At 42.2% G+C, this 18,260-nt stretch overlaps 1 pseudogene; it reads right to left on the minus strand.

Moving 5' to 3' along the window:
* Positions 1-17,722, minus strand: part of LOC115501949 — a 101,613-nt pseudogene extending 83,891 nt beyond the window's left edge.
* Positions 17,723-18,260: the final 538 nt, after the last annotated feature.

Raw genomic sequence — 18,260 nt, forward strand, 5'->3', positions numbered from 1 at the left:
TTTTACTCCTGGGTGTTCTAGTTTGTCTTTCCAAGACCAATTATCCATAAGTTGGATACATTGCCTTTTCTTCTGAGAATTGTTTTCTGTCTAGTTATTGTGATCTCTTTATCTTTTTATTCTGAATCAAGGAATGCCTTTTGGTGAAAGTCATATTTAAATTGAGAACTCAGCTATGAGAAACAGTTGACCAAGGAAAGAGATATCAACACATAATTGAGATATCAACACATAATCATTGAGCCATGGCTATATACCAGGCCAACAACAAGTCGGGAGCCAGAGAAATAAAGGACGTGGTTGTTATCTTGAAACTGCTTACGACATAGTGAGGCGTCACAAAAAATGAATACACAGTACAGTATTGTGATAAATCCCAGAAGAGTTGTACACTCTCAGTAATGATTTGGAGCTTAGAGGAGAAGCATCTAGCATAGCCAGGGGACAGAGGCTTAGATAAATCTTCCTGTGAAAGTTGATTTATCAGCTGAGTTCTAACAGAGGAAGGAGCCATCCCCTTGAGGAATGACCAGAAGGCTATTCGAAGCAAAAACAGCAAAATCGGCAGGGCCTTGAGGTGGCAAGAGAGGGGGCTGCTTTCAGGAAGTGCATTCTGTAACAGAGCTTCTCAAGAGTGCCCTGATTAATTCAGGGATCTCTAATGGGTTCAATCTTTTATCTATTTTCCAACATCATATAGCTTTGGATCATCTCCAGTTATGAAAGATGTAGCTCCGTATTTTGCCTGTGTTCATTTTATACAAAGCATTTTAATGAAAGCTGCAGTATTCTAGGAATGCAACTACCTCATCACAGGAGATTGTTCTGCATTGTTGCATGTTAAAATGAATCATTGTGTGTAGCACTTATTCCATATCCGGGAGATTACTCTGTAGATCCATATTTAGTTAGGCTTATTGAGTTTGGCTCATATTATTAGCATTATTATGGAACTAATAATGGATGTACATTTCATTCTCCAGTGGAAAAGGCATTCCAGTCATAATACTCGGAGCAATAGCTCAAGAGATATTTTTAATAAAATATCCCATTTACAGTCTCTAGTGGAAAAATAAAACACTCACACCTCTGGCATAAAAATTTAAGTTTACTGAGGTGCATTTTACTTGGCGACTAAAGGGATATTTCACTGAGTCAGGCCAGGTACACCTCTGAAGAAAAGTTAGGGGAGGAGAGAAGCCAGGATTGGTACCAGAAACTAGTGATCGAGGGTTTAGTTATAATGTCACAAAGAAGATTTATCAGCTACACGAGAAAACTCCTGGGGCTCAGATTCGTATCAGGAATTTGTCCAGAACACATTGGGATCCCAACTTTGTTTCTATGCTCTCTTTCTAGAGTATAATATGGGGAGGTACTAATGGAGCAGGTTTAGAAGACAACGATGCATGACCAGCACAGCGAACCCTCCTCATGGAAAGCCTATTTGTCTTTGTGGTTCAGAATATGTTGGAGGGAGATGAGGGGCTGTGGCTTCTATTGCTTTTATTTGGGTAGGTTAACATCTCTGAAAAGGGTTTTTCCCTCCAACACAACTGTTATATGATTAGGGCATCCTCATTGTTCACTGAAAATTGGGGGGAAATCTACAGATCTCTAGGCTGTCATGGGGAGGCCAGTTCCCTAGGCTGTTAGGGGAAATTTTATCTCTGTCCTCTTCCCAACTCTCAACTTACACTCCTCATATAGTTTTCTACCATTTTTTTTTTTTTTGCTATTGTTGGTTTATTAGCTTTTTTGCCTGGTGCCTCAGAGAGCCTCAGAATAATGGGTAATGTTCAGGAGCAACTACCAAAATATATCTTGATGTATATACATTCAAAAGGGGGATCTTATAAGGTGTATTTATAACCTAAATATTTGCTGAGCGGCTACTATGAGCAAGGCTCTTTTATTTTTTTTTTTTTTAAATTTTTTTTTCAACGTTTATTTATTTTTGGGACAGAGAGAGACAGAGCATGAACGGGGAAGGGGCAGAGAGAGAGGGAGACACAGAATCGGAAACAGGCTCCAGGCTCTGAGCCATCAGCCCAGAGCCTGACGCGGGGCTCGAACTCACGGACCGCGAGATCGTGACCTGGCTGAAGTCGGACGTTTAACCGACTGCGCCACCCAGGCGCCCTGAGCAAGGCTCTTTTAAATGGAGGTGATCAGTAATGAGCAAAAAAGACCAAGTTCCTAACTTCATGGAGGTTTTGTCTTAGTATTTCATCACAGTCTAGATGGGTCACAGGATCAAGTAGGTGACCTTGACAAGGCAAGCTTCCTTCATGTCCCTGGATCCCTTGCTCTCTTGTATTAATGTTCAGCACATGCAAAGGTTGGAGCAGTTGGATTTAGATGGCAAGTGCTGAAGGAAGCATCCATTACAGGGAGCCATAAAAAGAACTTAACCGAGAGACATAACTGAAGAGTAAACTATTCTTTGTAGGAAAGATAGTGAAACTTCAAGTTGCTATACAGGCTTGTCTTAATTTAACTATCTTCAGCCTCATTTTAAACTAGTTATTTTCTTCTTTATTAACTTACTGCCCTTCCACTATTGAAATAGTTCAGTCACTCTATGTTCTTTGTTGTCCTGAGATACATAAAACAATGTAACTCAAAATAAGAAAGGATTTTCTCTCCAAGCTGTGTTTTAAAAGCTTAGGTCCTGAGGAAAACCAAAAGCACACTCAACACAGGTAAGAGACTTGGCAAAGTGAAGTAGAATCAATTGAAGCCAAATCATCAATTTCTCCAGACTGGCTTTCCCCTGGATAAACCCTGAAATGAGGAAAGAACTCCTCATTAGGTGTCCGGGATATGAGAACAAGACTGAAGTCATTTTCTGCTGAAAGCAAGGGGAAATATCTGGACCTGGGAGAAGAAATGGCTGGCTGATACCTCTGGGGAGAAGTGGTCTCAGGTAAACTCACATCTCCTCAACCCTAGCACACTGTCAAAGTAGCACAATGGTTGCTTTGTACCTGAGATGGAAAGACATAGTAGAAAGCACCATCGGCCCAAAGGGGCCAGGTGAATAGAAATGCATTTTGTAGCAGTCAGCTCTCCAAGGACCAGGAGTGATGACAGGTGCCTTAGTGGATTTATGTATGGTCAAACTGTATTGGCCATCTGGTGTGACTTCCACAACTTAACCCCCAATAATATCAGAGGAGGTCATTGAGAGGATGTGACCACTGGTTGACCCAGGAGCTGGACCCCAGGCAATTGTAGGCTCTTAATCCCCTTGCCTGTCCTTGGATTTTATGTTCTTCCCATTGTGGGAGCCATTTCCAAGAATGTATCCTCGAGAAAGCAAGGTGTTCTTGAGACCATCTGGACTGAATATGTGATCGAATCCCATTAAGACCTCTGTATAAACTTTTAATCTTCTGGAGGGCTGATGCAGAGATCTATGCATCTCACAGCATACAAGACAAGCCTTATATGTATAAGTTTCCTTGCTTCTTAAACCTGTCACCTACCAATTTGGGTGCGGTCTGTCTCTTCAGCCTTTCCATGTCCTCTGTGTACAGGGGCCAGTTTCAGATTTCACCAGGGGAAATCTTGAGTTTGCAAACCAAGAAATATACACAGTAAGCTCATATCTGATATCTTCATGTCATGGACCAATTTTGGCCTAAATACAACTCTAGCTGGATGAAGGTCCTAAATAGAAACAACGGGAAGACAGTGTGTGGACTGAGATTCCTTCTTGCTGTATTTTCTTTCTGTTCACTCCTATCTCAGGGAAGCTAGAGGCCATTATGGAAAAAGTCTTGGGGATCCAGCTTGAACTAGTTTAGGTCACTTTTCCTAAGTGAAGGATGTCTATCTATTTCCAAGTTTAGTGGACCAGGCTTTCACATAAAAAGATAACACTTTTTTTAACTCCATGGCATTTCTTTCCCCGACCCCTAATTCTGTAGTATTCTATAGTATCATTTCCTCCAGTTATTCTCTAGTCTCTGCCTTTTAAGGGTATAATAACACATATACTTGAACAAATATAAAATAAATTTAAAGCACTTTTATTCTGTATTCTATTTTGTATATTTCACCACTTAATATAAACACATCCTTGGCATATTATAAAACATGATATAATCTGGGTCTTGGTGGGTGGGGTTCAAGTTGTATTTACTTTATTTATAAGGAAAGAAGACTTTTCTTTTTTTTAACCACGACCATGGATTTGGGGGTGGGGGTTGGGTGGCAGAGAAATGGTCTCCTTTTGTGTGGATTGATACTGTTAAGAATTGCCTCCTAGATTCTTTACTGGGAAGATACGTCTTGGAAAAAAAAGTGGGGATTAAACTTCTTTACATTTATCTTAGTTTAATCATATCTGTAAGCACCTCTTTTATTGATTTTTTTATTGTTCTCTCTTTTTGAATTATTAAAATCTGATAATGCTGAGTGAAGAACAAATCCTAAAAGGCACTGATGGTTCTCGTTTAAAAGATACAAAAAGGGAACATGGGACATTGTTATCAAAAGCTTTGTTAGATTATTAAATGAAATGCAAGGTGACATAAGGAAACTGTTGCATTTAAGCCATTGGGAAGATAAGCATTTGTAGTGGTGTTGAATAATTTTACTTTTACTTTTGAATTTTATATTTAAAAATGTCTCTGTGAATGATGAGATGTTTGGGCTGATAAGAGTGCACTGAGGCCAAAGGGAAAGGAAAAAAACTCGTATGTGATGTGGAAGAGAGGGCTGATGTTAGTTATCTGGATGCATTGGTGATATGAATCCATTTGGATTCATGGAGTGCTGCATGAGAAGCAGGAAGGAAATCCAGCTGAGGAATGATTGTGTCTGGGCCTCCCATGGTGGGGATGGGAATATGAACAGTGTGTGTGTGAGAATTGTGACCACCAAGTAATCAAAACAGGTGTGATAAAGAAAGGATGGTTGAAGGGTCAGCTTCATCAACTCATATTTTATTAAAGAATGCCCACGTGTCCTGTCAATGAGTTATGTTTTTTCCCCCTCAGTTTGAAGCATAGAAAAAAAATCACCCTAATGCATGCATGTTCCGTGCCTCTGGATTTCTGACCCTATTACACAAAGACTTCTCCGCCTCTGGACAGGGATCTGCCTTTTCCTTTACTCTGTGGCATAAGCCCTAAACAGAATACTGCTACTAACAAGGAATTGAGGCAAGACTGGTAAATGCCACCATGAGAATTTTCCTAGTGGTGTTAGATTGACTCAAAATTGCCCCTCTCAAATTGGAAAACAGCGTATAATGGGCAGACAAATTAGTGCCTCTAAAAAATGTAGTGGTAATAAAGAATGTAATGGAAGGAAAATAAGCTAATTCTCAAGACAGGTAACAGAAAGAATGATGAAGCTAAATTTTCCTCAATTTACTATGATGGAGTTGACCCTCTCTCATGTCAACATTCAAAAGATACAAATATCAGTATTTTACATAGACGGCTGATGTTGGCTTGAAAACGTATGGTTCCAACGTAAATTAAAAACAAGTGATGGAAATTCCATTTTATCCTGACGAAAGCATCTGAAGAAAGTGATATCCACTTGCTTTAAGACAGACCTGTGTCTATTTCCTTTCATTCCTATTCTTGCTGAAGACTGACGTCCACATTCTACGCTGCCATTTGGGTTTCTAGCTATTTAAAGTAAAAGTTTTTATTAGGCTTAATGCTACTGTTGAATATCCATAGCCATATTTTGGCAAGGAAATCAGAGCCTGGCAGCCTTTTTCAATAATTTCCTATAATGTAAGAGGGCTTAATGCCCCTATTATAGAACTGATTTTATTATACTCTCTGCTCCAGAACTAATGGAGCACTCGACTTATTCATGTTAAAGAAAATGATTGAATATGAAAAGCTTCCAGATCCTGCTTCTTGCCAGGACTAAAACTGCTCTGTCCTTTATCCTGACCAGAAAAGTCACCCCTTAATTAAGTTTATTGTTATTTTTCACCTGCCAGGAAGTCCCATACAAAGCATATAGAAATGCATTTGTTGAAAATTATTTTAGATCTCTTTTTAAAATCCTTATTTTTGTTTTATAATATGTAATAATATAGTCATTGACTGCTTAAAGCATGATAGATACTCTCCCAGTTCTTTATATGAATTGATTCAAATAGTTCTCACAAAAACCCTAGGAGTTATATACTGTTCGTATCACCATTTTATGGATGAAAAAAAGAAGGCTCAGAAAGTTAAGTAGATAGCAGAGTCAGGATTTATTTATTTTTTTTTATTTTTTTTTTTTATTTTTTTTTTCAACGTTTATTTATTTTTGGGACAGAGAGAGACAGAGCATGAACGGGGGAGGGGCAGAGAGAGAGAGGGAGACACAGAATCGGAAACAGGCTCCAGGCTCCGAGCCATCAGCCCAGAGCCTGACGCGGGGCTGGAACTCCCGGACCGCGAGATCGTGACCTGGCTGAAGTCGGACGCTTAACCGACTGCGCCACCCAGGCGCCCCAGAGTCAGGATTTAAATACACACCATCCGAGCCCTTAACCACCGTGCTAAACTATTTTTCCATTTAGCCAAGCGCGTATGAAAGTGAACTCAGCTAGTGAGTTGATAATCACATCATTTATTAAAAATTTACTGAGTGACTACTGTTTGCAACATAATAACCGTAGCATTGTAGACTGGAGAGTAAGCTAGATAAAATCAGACTGCTTAATTAGGGGAGCTTTTTGTCAAGTGAATGAGATGGGAAAGCACAAAGCTAACTAAAATGTGAGGTGGTGCGTATTGCCCTACAATGCAAGCACAAACTGAATAACAGGAGCAGAGAGATAGGTTTATTATAATTATTTTTGTGGGGTAAGACAGCACTTTATGGAGAAAGTGGCACTTGGGCATGCCCTTACAGCATGTGAAAGATGTGGACAAGTAGGGTTAGCAAGATACAATTTCTGGGTGGAGGGTAAAATATGAACCAAAGGAAAGAATGGCCAGGCTTGTTTGCTGTTTCTAGTTTGAGATGGAAAGTACTATAGAATCGCATAATGTTAGATTTGATTGTGTTCACAGAGATTATTTGCTCTACATAAACGCCACTGATAGAGAAGCGAAACCCTAAAGAAATATTATGCACCTGTTGTACTTATATGAGCTCTTATTACAGAAAGGATGAAGGTTGCAAAGAGAAACATGAGCTTGAAAAGGATAAGTGGTATTCATCTGACGATTGAAATTGAATGCCCGATTTAGGAATTTAGATTTCGGCAGAGAGTCAATGAAAGGCTTTTTTTTTTTTTTTTTTTTTTTTAAGTGTGTTCAGTAGGGGCGCCTAGGTGGCTCAGTTGGTTGAGTGTCCAACCTTGACTCAGGTTATGATCTGTGCTGACAGCTCAGAGCCCGGAGTTTGCTTTGGATTCTGTGCCTTCCTCTCTCTCTCTGCCCCTCCCCTGTTCATGCCCTGTCTCTCTCTCTCAAAAATAGATAAACATTAAAACATTTTTTTGAAAAGTATGTCCAGTAATCTTTGTTGATCTCTGGATGCAGATCAGAGTTTAAATTGCACCTGTCACTTCTGTCATTCACAAACTATATTGGAGGCAAGTTCATTAATGTCTCTCTTGATGATAATACTATTTCCTCAAAGATTTGTTCAAGGATACCTTAGATATCACGTCTGAGGTGTTTATCTAATACTGGCATAGAGTATATATAAGAGTATATGGCATCGAGGGGCACCTGGGTGGCTCAGTTGGTTGAGCGTCCGACTTCGGCTCAGGTCATGATCTCACAGTCTTTGGGTTTGAGCCCTGCATCAGGCTCTATGCTGATGGCTCAGAGCCTGGAGCCTGCATCAGATTCTGTCTCTCTCTCTCTCTCTCTCTCTCTCTCTCTCTTTCTCTCTCTTTCTCTGTCCCTCCTCCATTCACACTCTGTCTCCCTATGAGAATAAATAAATAAAACATAAAAAAAGAGCATAAGGCATCAAGTACATATTAAGTGTACTTAGGTACACAATTATTATATTTGAGTTTTATGTCAGTGGCTTGATAGAATCTATGTTTTAAAACAATAACTGACAAGAAGTGGATCACATTTTTCAAGTGAAAAAATTGGAACCATGTTGATCTATATTACAATGTCCCAGGAAAGAAGTGAAAAGTTACTGAACTGGATAATTAAGAAAAGAAAAATCAAAGTCTTAAGGATGCAGAGTCTATAGCATTTGGTCACTGATTACATGTGAGAAGAAACTGAGAGAAAACATAACCGATTGACAGGGCAAACGGGTATCCCTTTAATAAAATGAATTAGGAAGCTAATCCCTACACCCATGGGTTTTAGGGAGAAATGAGGGACAGTGATCTATGTACAACTCTTGAAAGAACTACGTGAAAAGAATTATCCCCAGGAGAAGTCATGCTTTGGGAAATTTTCACAGATGAAGATAGGGACACAGTGGATTTTTCGGGTGACTGATCGTGTGGTCTAGAAGACACAGTGTCTCACTTTGAGGTTTCGGGTGGCATATGAGATTGGGTCAATTCAAGATTTAGTAAGCCATATAGGCAGGACGATGTTTAGGTGAGAGAATCCGGGGGGCCCATATTTTCCGTGGTGACTGATACAAACAGAGACAGAAGGCTTGACGGGATTGTCTCTGATGGTCTCCAAGACAGATTTAGATGTTGAGACTACAACTGTTGGAGAAAGGTGGGGGGTAGGGTGGGGGGAGCTGCAGGAACACATGAAGTGATGTTTTCATTCCTTGGCACCTTCTTGCAAGGCATTCTGAGAACCTAAAAGGGGCCACAACATACAGAACACTGTGAGAGCTCCATTACCTCTGACGGCATCGAAGCTGAAAATTTTATTTTGAGAAAGGAAAGAAAATGAGAAAACTCTTCTGTACAGCATTCCGAACATCGGTGAAAAGATCCTTGGTGAAATGGAAGTGGTTGAAACCTTAGCAAATATGCTCAAGCAATATTTGAGGTTAATGTACCAAAGAAAATTAAAGATCAGGCTTAATCAAATATGGTTCATAGACTTTAGAAAACAATTAAAAATGCTCAGTGATCTTAGAAACCAATAAGAAAAATAGGAAACGCCCAAATGTACATAAAATAATAAATAAGGGTCAGAAACCAAAACAGCCAATAAAAAAATAAAACAAAAAAGCTTAGGGAAAAATATTCAATATAGCTGTTATTCAAGAAAATATACGATAAAATGAGATAACACCCTTCCCTTAACATACGGCAAACTTGCAATTAAATTCTACCTAATAAATATCTAAATATTAGTGTATAAGTATATTGATATATATGTGTGTATGTATTCATCTCCGTGTTTGAAAAGAGGCAGGAAAATGAAATTTCTCTTCTGTTTCTGAGGAGAGTAAAGAGTTTCATATACTAAACGTGTGTATAATGTTCACATACTCTGACCCCTTGAATCCATTTTTGGCATATATCCTAAGGAAATCAGATGTATACTCAAGGATTTATTTGTGTGCATTCTAATTACAACATCATGAAAGGAAATATCGGAAGTACTCTAAATATTCAAATAAGGATAGAAAGCAGTTACGTCCCTAAACGTCAAAGTCTATTGAAGGATTTGGACAACACTGAAAATATTTTAAATACATTTTATTATGGAATATTAGATCCACATGAAAGAATATTCATAATATGCATGTACAATCTGAGGCATGATTGAAAGAACATGCACGAACCACCTAACAAGCTAAGCACTAGAACATTCTCAAATATCACTGGAGCTATCAACAGGACTCTTACTTATACAACTAGTATACAAAAACATATCCCTAATTTCTTGATTGTGTTTATAGAATTATTGAAGGGTGACATACATACAGAAAAATGCCCAAATCACACATATACAGGTAATGGATGTTATAAACGGACATAACCAGCACCCAGATCATCAAACTGAACATTAGAAGTCCTCCTTGGGTTCTTTTCCTCGTGCTTCTCCCCAAAGGATAATCATTATTCTGACTTCTAATATCATAATTAGTTGTGCCTGATTTTGAACATTATATAAGTGAATTCACACTGTCTGCATTTTTGTGCGCATCTCACTTTTTTCTAAGCATTGTAGGTGTGGATATCTCACTTCCAGAATGGTGGAGTATGGTATTCTGAAAATCTGCTCCTCCCTATAAGAACAAGAACATTGGCAAAATCTGTTAAAATCAGCAGTTTCAGAATTCTCGAACAACGTGCAACAAAATGAGTAATGTTTTTACTCAAGACAAACAGTGGAATCTTGGTAAGAACAGACAGTCTTGTGGCTTTTTAATTTGTTCTAATCCCATCCCTTCTCCCCAGCTCCATAGTAGCTTTAAAAAAATCATCTGGGAAAGCAGACAGACTGGCACCCACAGGATAGGGAAGAATGAGTTTGGAGCACCCCAAAAGCCCATTCCCACTGATTTGCCACATTTGACCCTTCTGGAAAAGCTTCATTCTCAGAGTATGTTTTATTTCACCTGACTTGGAGCTCACTCAAAGTGAACTACCTACAGGGCCTTTTACAAAAACAAACAAACAAAAAACAAACAAATCATTAGCAAATGTTTAACTTGCAGCTGCTTGAGGTGGCATTGCCAGTTGGGGTTAAGAAAAGCCTGACCAGACAGAAAACCTTAAAAGGAAAAGCAACCTGGGGAATCAGACATCCCTCAGCAGCTTTGAGAAGCTCTAATATATTCCTGGGAATCTAAAAGGCCACACACATATGCAGAACTGAGAGCATGTGCAAAGCTATGCACATGTCCAGGAAAGACCTGAGAAGGCCCCAAGCTCTCACCTCTGGCTGACCTTGAGACTCTGTACAAGCAGGAAGTAAAGGCTAATGCAGAGTTATAAACTGCCTCTTGGAGCACTGAAAACAAATCTCAACATGTATTAAACATGCAATAATCAAGTTCAGCAAGGGCACAGAACACAAAATCAATACACAAGTATCAGTGGCATTTCTGTACACGAGCACTGAACAATAGGAAAATGAAATTGGGAAAGCAATTACTTTAAAGGGCATCCAAAAATAAAATACTTCGGAAACTACTTAAACACAAGGCATGCACGGGAAACTACAAAATGTCATTGAAAGAAATTATAGAAGATTGACACAGAAAGAAAAACATCCCATAGTCCTGGATCTGAAGAATTAAAACTGTTCAAATGAAAATACTCCCCAAATTGATCGATGGGTCAAATGCAACATTCCTGGCTATTTCCTGTCTCCTACCGAGTAAAAGGCTGTAATGCTGTTAATACTCAAATACCATGGCTCTTAGAATTCTATTCATATGAAAAACAGTATGGATCTTTTTGCTTCTGCAGTTTCCTCATAACCATTTGTTTAATGCTGGTCACATTATTATCCACGATACAGCATCTTCATTGTGCGCTCCATGAATACTGGTTCCCAATGACTCAAAAGTTGTTACTTTGCTTCACTGATGATAACCACAAAGGCCAACATTATCTAGAGAACAAAGGAAAGTATAAACAGTAATTCTTTATCTGGTCATACTAACGTTATGATTTGAGAACATAAAACAACACATTTCCAACTCCATCTCTTGAACTCTTTAGGCCGCAATCACTACATTCTTAGAATGTGATCTCGTGTCATGTTGTCCATACCTTCTACATACTGCCACCGGTAGAGAAGAGAGGCAAGGACCCAGTGTTCAGAACAAGCATGGATCCATTCATGTAAGGAAGATCCATCCCTCATTGAGGATGGTATAAGCTTGGCCGAGGAAAGCACAACCATGCCACATTGGTTGGAGTCCAGAGGACATTAATCAGAAGGTCCCTTGGGCATTATGGAGGTACCGTCTCAGCACCTTCAGAGGAATTAGGTGCAGCCATTCCTGAGGGACTGCCTGGAACATGATGCAGAACTTGTGAAGAAAGTGGGTGACCTCCCTGGGGACTGATGGTGGGAATCCTAAGAATAAATATTGGCTGCTGCGATCCCCGTTACCCTTGGGTGCTACACACCTGAGGCACAACCATGGTCCAATACAGAAGGGTAAGGGGTCCATGCAGGGTCCTACCCATGAGACTCATTCCCAACGGCTGACAGCGGACCATTGCTAACTCAGAGTTCTAAGCTTGTCCTATGTTCAGTCTTGGATAAAAGTCATCCCAAACCAATGTGCCAGCACTATGCACATTGTGCATAGTGGCCCCGTCTCATTGGAGTGTCTAGCCAACCCCACTGTCTGTTTAGAGGGTCAAATATCTGAAGTGGAAAAGCAGAGACTGTGGCCCACATAGCCCCTGGTATTGACTCAGGGCACCCCAGCTGGAGAGTATTACTAGCCATGGCAGGTTTGAGCTACTGGGAGTTAGAAAATTTTGAGTTTGATGCTTCCAGTGATAGAAACTCATATGGGACCAGGTCTAGACTCTAGGTACACTGCCCAGAGAACAGTGCTGGCCCTGATGAGTTCCAGGCATAGGCTGGTGATGACTTAGAACATTGTGGGAAGGCATTCTGAAACACGGGGATGCCTGAAGCGTGGGGGCACAGAGCAGGAGCACCTCTCGCACAGGTCTCAGAATGGTATTGGCACAGACTACTATTAGTTTACCAAAAATCCATTTGCTTTTCTTCTAGGCAGGCAGCAAGATGATATTTTCTAGATTTCCTTAGAGTTAGGTATGACCATGTGAGTTCTAGCTAGTGAGTTGTGTGTAAATGTATGGAAAGAAATGGTGTATTCCACTCTCTGACTTAACTTATTATATACTCTTCCTACATGACATTCTGCTCGCTTTTCCTTTGTTTTATTGGATATAGGTAAAAATTCAGGGTAAGCTTGGGAACTATGGACCAAAGATGACCTAATTGGTCTTGGTTATATGAATCATTTAGTGAAACAGAGCCCTCTACCTGCCCTGCAGGTTAAATCTTGAGAAAGATATAGGCTTCTACTGCATTAGACCACGGAGATAACAGAGTCTATAGTAGCCAAACTCATACAGTAATATTTTAAGACTGTGTATATTTATGTCAGAGTTCTTAAAGTTATTAAAATTAAGCCTGTGAAATAATTTAGAAAAGGAAATTGGGGCCACTAAAGACCAAAATAAGTCTATTGAGCATTTTGCCCTAAAATTAGATGTGGATGGTAATATTAACTTCACACATAAGAGAAATACCATGGATGTAGTTTATCCTAGTTGTAGTAAGGCTATTGACCACATTTCTCATGGGTCCCTTTTGGCTGTATCCTTACGAATACAAAGGTAATGTATAAGGAGCTATGTCAAGATGTGAAAGTTTCTAGCCAAGTTCTAACAGCTCTGTCATTGTTTCTCTTTCTTCATTTTTAGTAGCAGCTTGGATGGAGGCAGATGAGAAATGCTTATCTAATTTGCAGGTGATGAAAACCAAGATGAGATAATACGATATGTCAGAACCAAGATTCAAAATGATAGACTGAAAAGATGGACTGAAATAAAGAAAATGAAATTCAGCAAAAACAAATGTAAGATACAGAATTTAGTTTTAGTGTCACTTACCTCAATATGACAGATAGGGCTTAGTTTAAAGGGTAAAAAATTGAGGACAGTTCTCAAAGAAGTAGTTGAGAATCCACAACCTGCCAGATATGTCACCAAAATGATACTATAGTTGCCCCTAAAAAATGGCTCAGATAAAGATTAGGAGCACAGATAGATCTAGAACCCTTAAAACAGGAATTTGCAGTAGAGGTGTTTTGGAAATTTGCAGATGTAATTGTTTTTAATCATTCCAGACCTTTTGGCAATAGTGAGCATTACTATCCAGCAATGCTACACATCCTACAGTACATGAACCAGGTCATGTTCAAAGAATTTTCCTTTGTCATTTTTGACCTTCAAACGTCCTACAGGGTATTATTATAGGCAAACATTGCTTATAATCACCTAAGCTTAAAACCTAACTACATGTAACATAAAATCTTAATATATTACTACAGAGTATTAATTTTCCAGGTGTATAATTACTAGGTGTAAAAAGGGAAGCTTATACTTTGGTTTTTGATCGGAACTTTACTAGGAGCTATTTACAAGTTCACAAAATTATGTCCCTAGTAGCCATACTATTCACTCCTGTATCAGCTAGCATTTGAGGTTGGTGCATCAATGCAGATTTTATTTATGTACAGGTGCAATCATCTCTTTTCTTCGTTATGTCTCCCATTTTTTGTTAGCCTTTTGCATATTGAAATACACATTATTTTGTTATATGCGACTCTTTAAAAATGTCTCCTTTATATTACACTTAGGATATTACATTATTTTTTTTTTACTATCTTTAGCGTGCTTCATCTCATTAATGTTTTCCCAAAATACAAAACTCAGAGATCATTGTCTATGTCCATCACAAAAGAGAGTAAGATACGTGGTTAGCATACAGACATAATGATCTTTTTCATTTTTAAAAATTTAAATAACAACAATGTTCAAAGCTTTACAGTTTTCTTTTATATGTATGTTACTTTTTAAGTCTTTAAGGCTTTGCAGACCCTTCATGAGGACTATTTGTACTTGTCCTCAGGGGGCACTGCCCACAAGTAAGGAACACCATTATGCCTACATTCCTGAAGGTGACACACACTGATTTATGTTGCTTCAGCTTTTTAAAAATGAAAAATAAATTAATTAATTAATTAAACAAAAACTGAAACACATCAAACACCCTCCAATCAGTTCTCACGATTTCATGAATTCCCTTTCTAGTACAAAGTAATAATAGGAAGGGGTACTTTCCCGACAGCATTCAAGCTCTCAAAGATCAGTCATGAAGAGTGAGAAGGAAAACATTGGCTTTTTACAGGATACAGTTGTTTCCTTTTATCCAGAGGAACCCCACTAATACAGTTTAAACTGCGGTTTACATTGAATCCTTTTTCGGCTAAAATTGTATTGAAATCAAGGGCAATCTTTTGGTTGGGTATTTCAGAAGAGGTTAAAGTGGAGAGGAAGTTAATGTTGGGAAAGTGTCACTGAAAGTACACCCCCCCCCCCAACACACACCAGGAGTCATTTCACTGGCAAAGTTGGGGGACAGAGCCAGAGTCCAGGCCTGAGGAATGAAAATCCAAGGCAAGAACCTCCAGCGGACCCGTGCCTTGCTCCGGGCCTCCTGTGATCTTGCTGTCCAGCTTTTGCTGCTTAGGGAGGAGGGTTGACTTGTTTTCACAAAACGCTGGTCATCAGAGTTGCTCTTCAGAAAGGCAGTTGGTCAGGGGCGCCTGGGTGCGTGGCTCAGTCGGTTAAGCTCAGGTCATGATCTCACGGTTTGTGAGTTCGAGCACCCTGGGCTCTGTGCTGACAGCTCAGAGCCTGGAGCCTGCTTCGGATTCTGCGTCTCCCGCTCTCTCTGCCCCTCGCCTACTCACACTCTGTCTCTCAAAAATGAATAAACGTTAAAAGGAAAAAAAAAAGAAAAAGAAAGAAAGAAAGAGAAAGGAAGGTACTTGGCCAGGATGTGGAACACCAGGCATTCCCACGGGTCCTGGAGGGTCGTGGCGCTCCCTGGGAAACACAGCCCCTTCCTCTGCGCGCCCAGGGGCTCCGGCTCAGCCTTCCCTGAGCCCCCCCCCCCCCCCCCCCCGTCACGTTCTCAGGCTTCCAGTAGGAGCTGCTGGGGGTCAGGCAGGGGGACCGAGGACAGGCTCAGCGAGGACCCTAGGGGGGGGGGGGGGGGGGGGGGGGGTGGTGAGGAGGGGCGGGGTCACCCTCCCCTGGGGTCACGTGGTGCGGCTCCCGCAGGGTCTGCAGGGAGACAGACACCAGCTCCCCTGCTCGAGGTCGCCTTTCCAAAGTAGGTGGCCTTGAGAACACAGGATTGTGTGCCACCCCACCCCCACCCCCACCCCTGGGCTGTTCTCGTCAGCGTGGGCGACTTGGGTGGAGGGCCTGTCGTCCTGCCACGGGGCCTCCTCGTCCTGGCTTCAGAGCCCGAAGGTGCCCAGGCTGCGGAGCTGGTGAGTGTCCTCGGGCCCCGGGTGGGGGGTGGCGGGTGGCAGGCCAGGCCCCTGTCCTCACCCCTCCTCAGCTGTTCATCCTGTGGCTGTCAGGAACCCTCTTCCAGCTTTGGCTCCCGCCCTCTTTGTTTTTTTTTTATTAAAAGTTTATTTTTCAATGTTTATTTATTTTTGAGAGACAGAGCGTGAGCAGGGGAAGGGGCAGAGAGAGAGAGAGGGAGTCACAGAATCCGAAGCAAGCTTCAGGCTCCCAGCTGTTTTCACCGACCCCGCTGCGGGGCTCGAGCTCAGGAACCACGAGCTCAGGACCCGACTGAGCCACCCGGGTGCCCCTTGGCTCCCGCCTTTTAAATTGCTGCTCCCCACTGTCTAGGGCTTCAGGGAATTCAGAACACCAGATATTGGTATTTGTGTCCTCGAAGTCACCTCCCAAGGTATTGGGAGTTGGGAGGGCCCTGCTGGGCCTGTGGTTGTGGCCGTAACGGAAGCTGCCGACACTCGGGGGTCCGGGCTTCCTTGCTTCTGCTGCTCCATCTTGGAAACCTCCAGCCCCCAGCATGGTGTCTCCTGCACGGATAGCCCCGCAGAGGCTGCTCCCGCCCAGAGTGGATGTGTGCTGGTGTGGCAGGCAGGGTGGCTCCTCTACCTGGGGTCTGGATGGTAGGAAAGTGACCAAGGTGTGGGTTCTCCCCTCAAACCTTGGATAGGAAACTGGTCTGTCCACCGGGCTCCTGTGATCAGTCACAGCTTTCCTTCCAGCGTCCTCTGCCTGGGCGTTGGCTGGACAGGTGGGCAGGCCCTCCAGGGTAGCCCTCCTGGGCTCCCCCTCCTAGCCCCAGTCTGTTTTGCTCCTTAGACTTCCAGGAATGTTGTGGAGAGAGGAAAAGGCTGCCTTGGTCCCGCCACAGTTGCTCGACAGGCTCTGGACTAGGCCTTCTCTCTCTAGCCTTCATTGTGGCCTTTGTGGAGATCGTCCTCCCAAGGCCCTGAGATCCTGGAAGATCCCTTCTCTTCACCCACTTGCTTGAGGGGGTTTGAGGCTGTGGGAATTGCTATATGATGTCTTGCCCTGGGTGCCCTTTCTCTCACTGAAATCTGAGCTGTTGCCTTGGAGAGGTGTGGGATGTCTCGTTAGAGAGGTATTGTCTTCGTTTTCAGGTAGGGAAGAGAAATAGACTTTGTGGGAGATACATTTGGCTAAAGTTTCAGGTTTCCTCTCTACTGAGGACATTGAGTCGTATTCTAGGGGCTCATCGAAGGCAAACTCAGGCCTTCTAGATGCATTTTGGTTTCCGTTCTCATCAAGGGCGGCCATCTTGTCACAAGCTTCCCGAGGAACTGGATGTCCACTTTGCTTGGCCAGTGCAAGGTGGAGTGTGCTGCTGTTACTACTCGTGGGAGGCTGGGGCACCTGGGCAAAGTGTGCCTCCAGGGAGGGTACCAGGTGGATGCGAGTCAGCGGCAGAGGTTGGAAAGGTTGGGCCTTCTGGGTGTAATTCTGCTTGGGCTATACCAGAGGGCTATTTTCTGGACTCTTCTCTAGCGCAGTAAGCAAATATTCCTCTATGAAGGGAGTTTTTAGGCCACCTGCAGAACTGTAGAACTGGGAGAAGGAGGAGCTATAAGCCAAGCCCCTGTTGTTACAGAGGTGTCTGAGTTGGTCAGTGCTGCTGCTGGACTTGCCAGGGGAAAGAGAAGGATGGGGGGGGTACCCCCCCATTGGGTTCCAGGCTCTCCATGCTCTTCTGGGAGTAGCACCGTCAGGGCCCTGCCTCACAGAAGCACGGTCTTAGTTGTAGAAGAGCTGAAATGGTGGCTTTGGGGTCAAGGATTGCCAGTTGTGCCTTGAGATGTTTAGCATCATGCTGGCATTGGGTTGGTTCTCCCCAGATTTGGTGTGAATGCCAAGAGCGAGGTCAGCCTGCAGGTTCACTGCACCTTGGCCTCAGCAAAGCTTTGTTCCTCCTGTCTACGCTACTTTCCTGTGCTGGGGGTCAGAGATGAGGTGCTTTGGGCTAAAGGAGTCAGAGGTGACAGTGTCTACAGGGTTCAGATGTGCACACCCATCTCATCGCCTCTGGTGTGGCCACAGCCATCCTCAGGGCTTCACAGGTTTCAGGCCAACTCCAAGTTCAAACCTTGCTGCCGCTCGGCACTTAGCCACACTCAGCCATGGGCCACTTGGCCATGTTGCGGCTGTAGCAGCTACAATGGTCAGGTCTGTGGTTCAGGGCTTGAGGGCGCTGAATCCAGATGTA

This window comes from Lynx canadensis, chromosome A2, assembly GCF_007474595.2.
Source record: "Lynx canadensis isolate LIC74 chromosome A2, mLynCan4.pri.v2, whole genome shotgun sequence".
NCBI classification, from domain to species: domain Eukaryota; kingdom Metazoa; phylum Chordata; class Mammalia; order Carnivora; family Felidae; genus Lynx; species Lynx canadensis.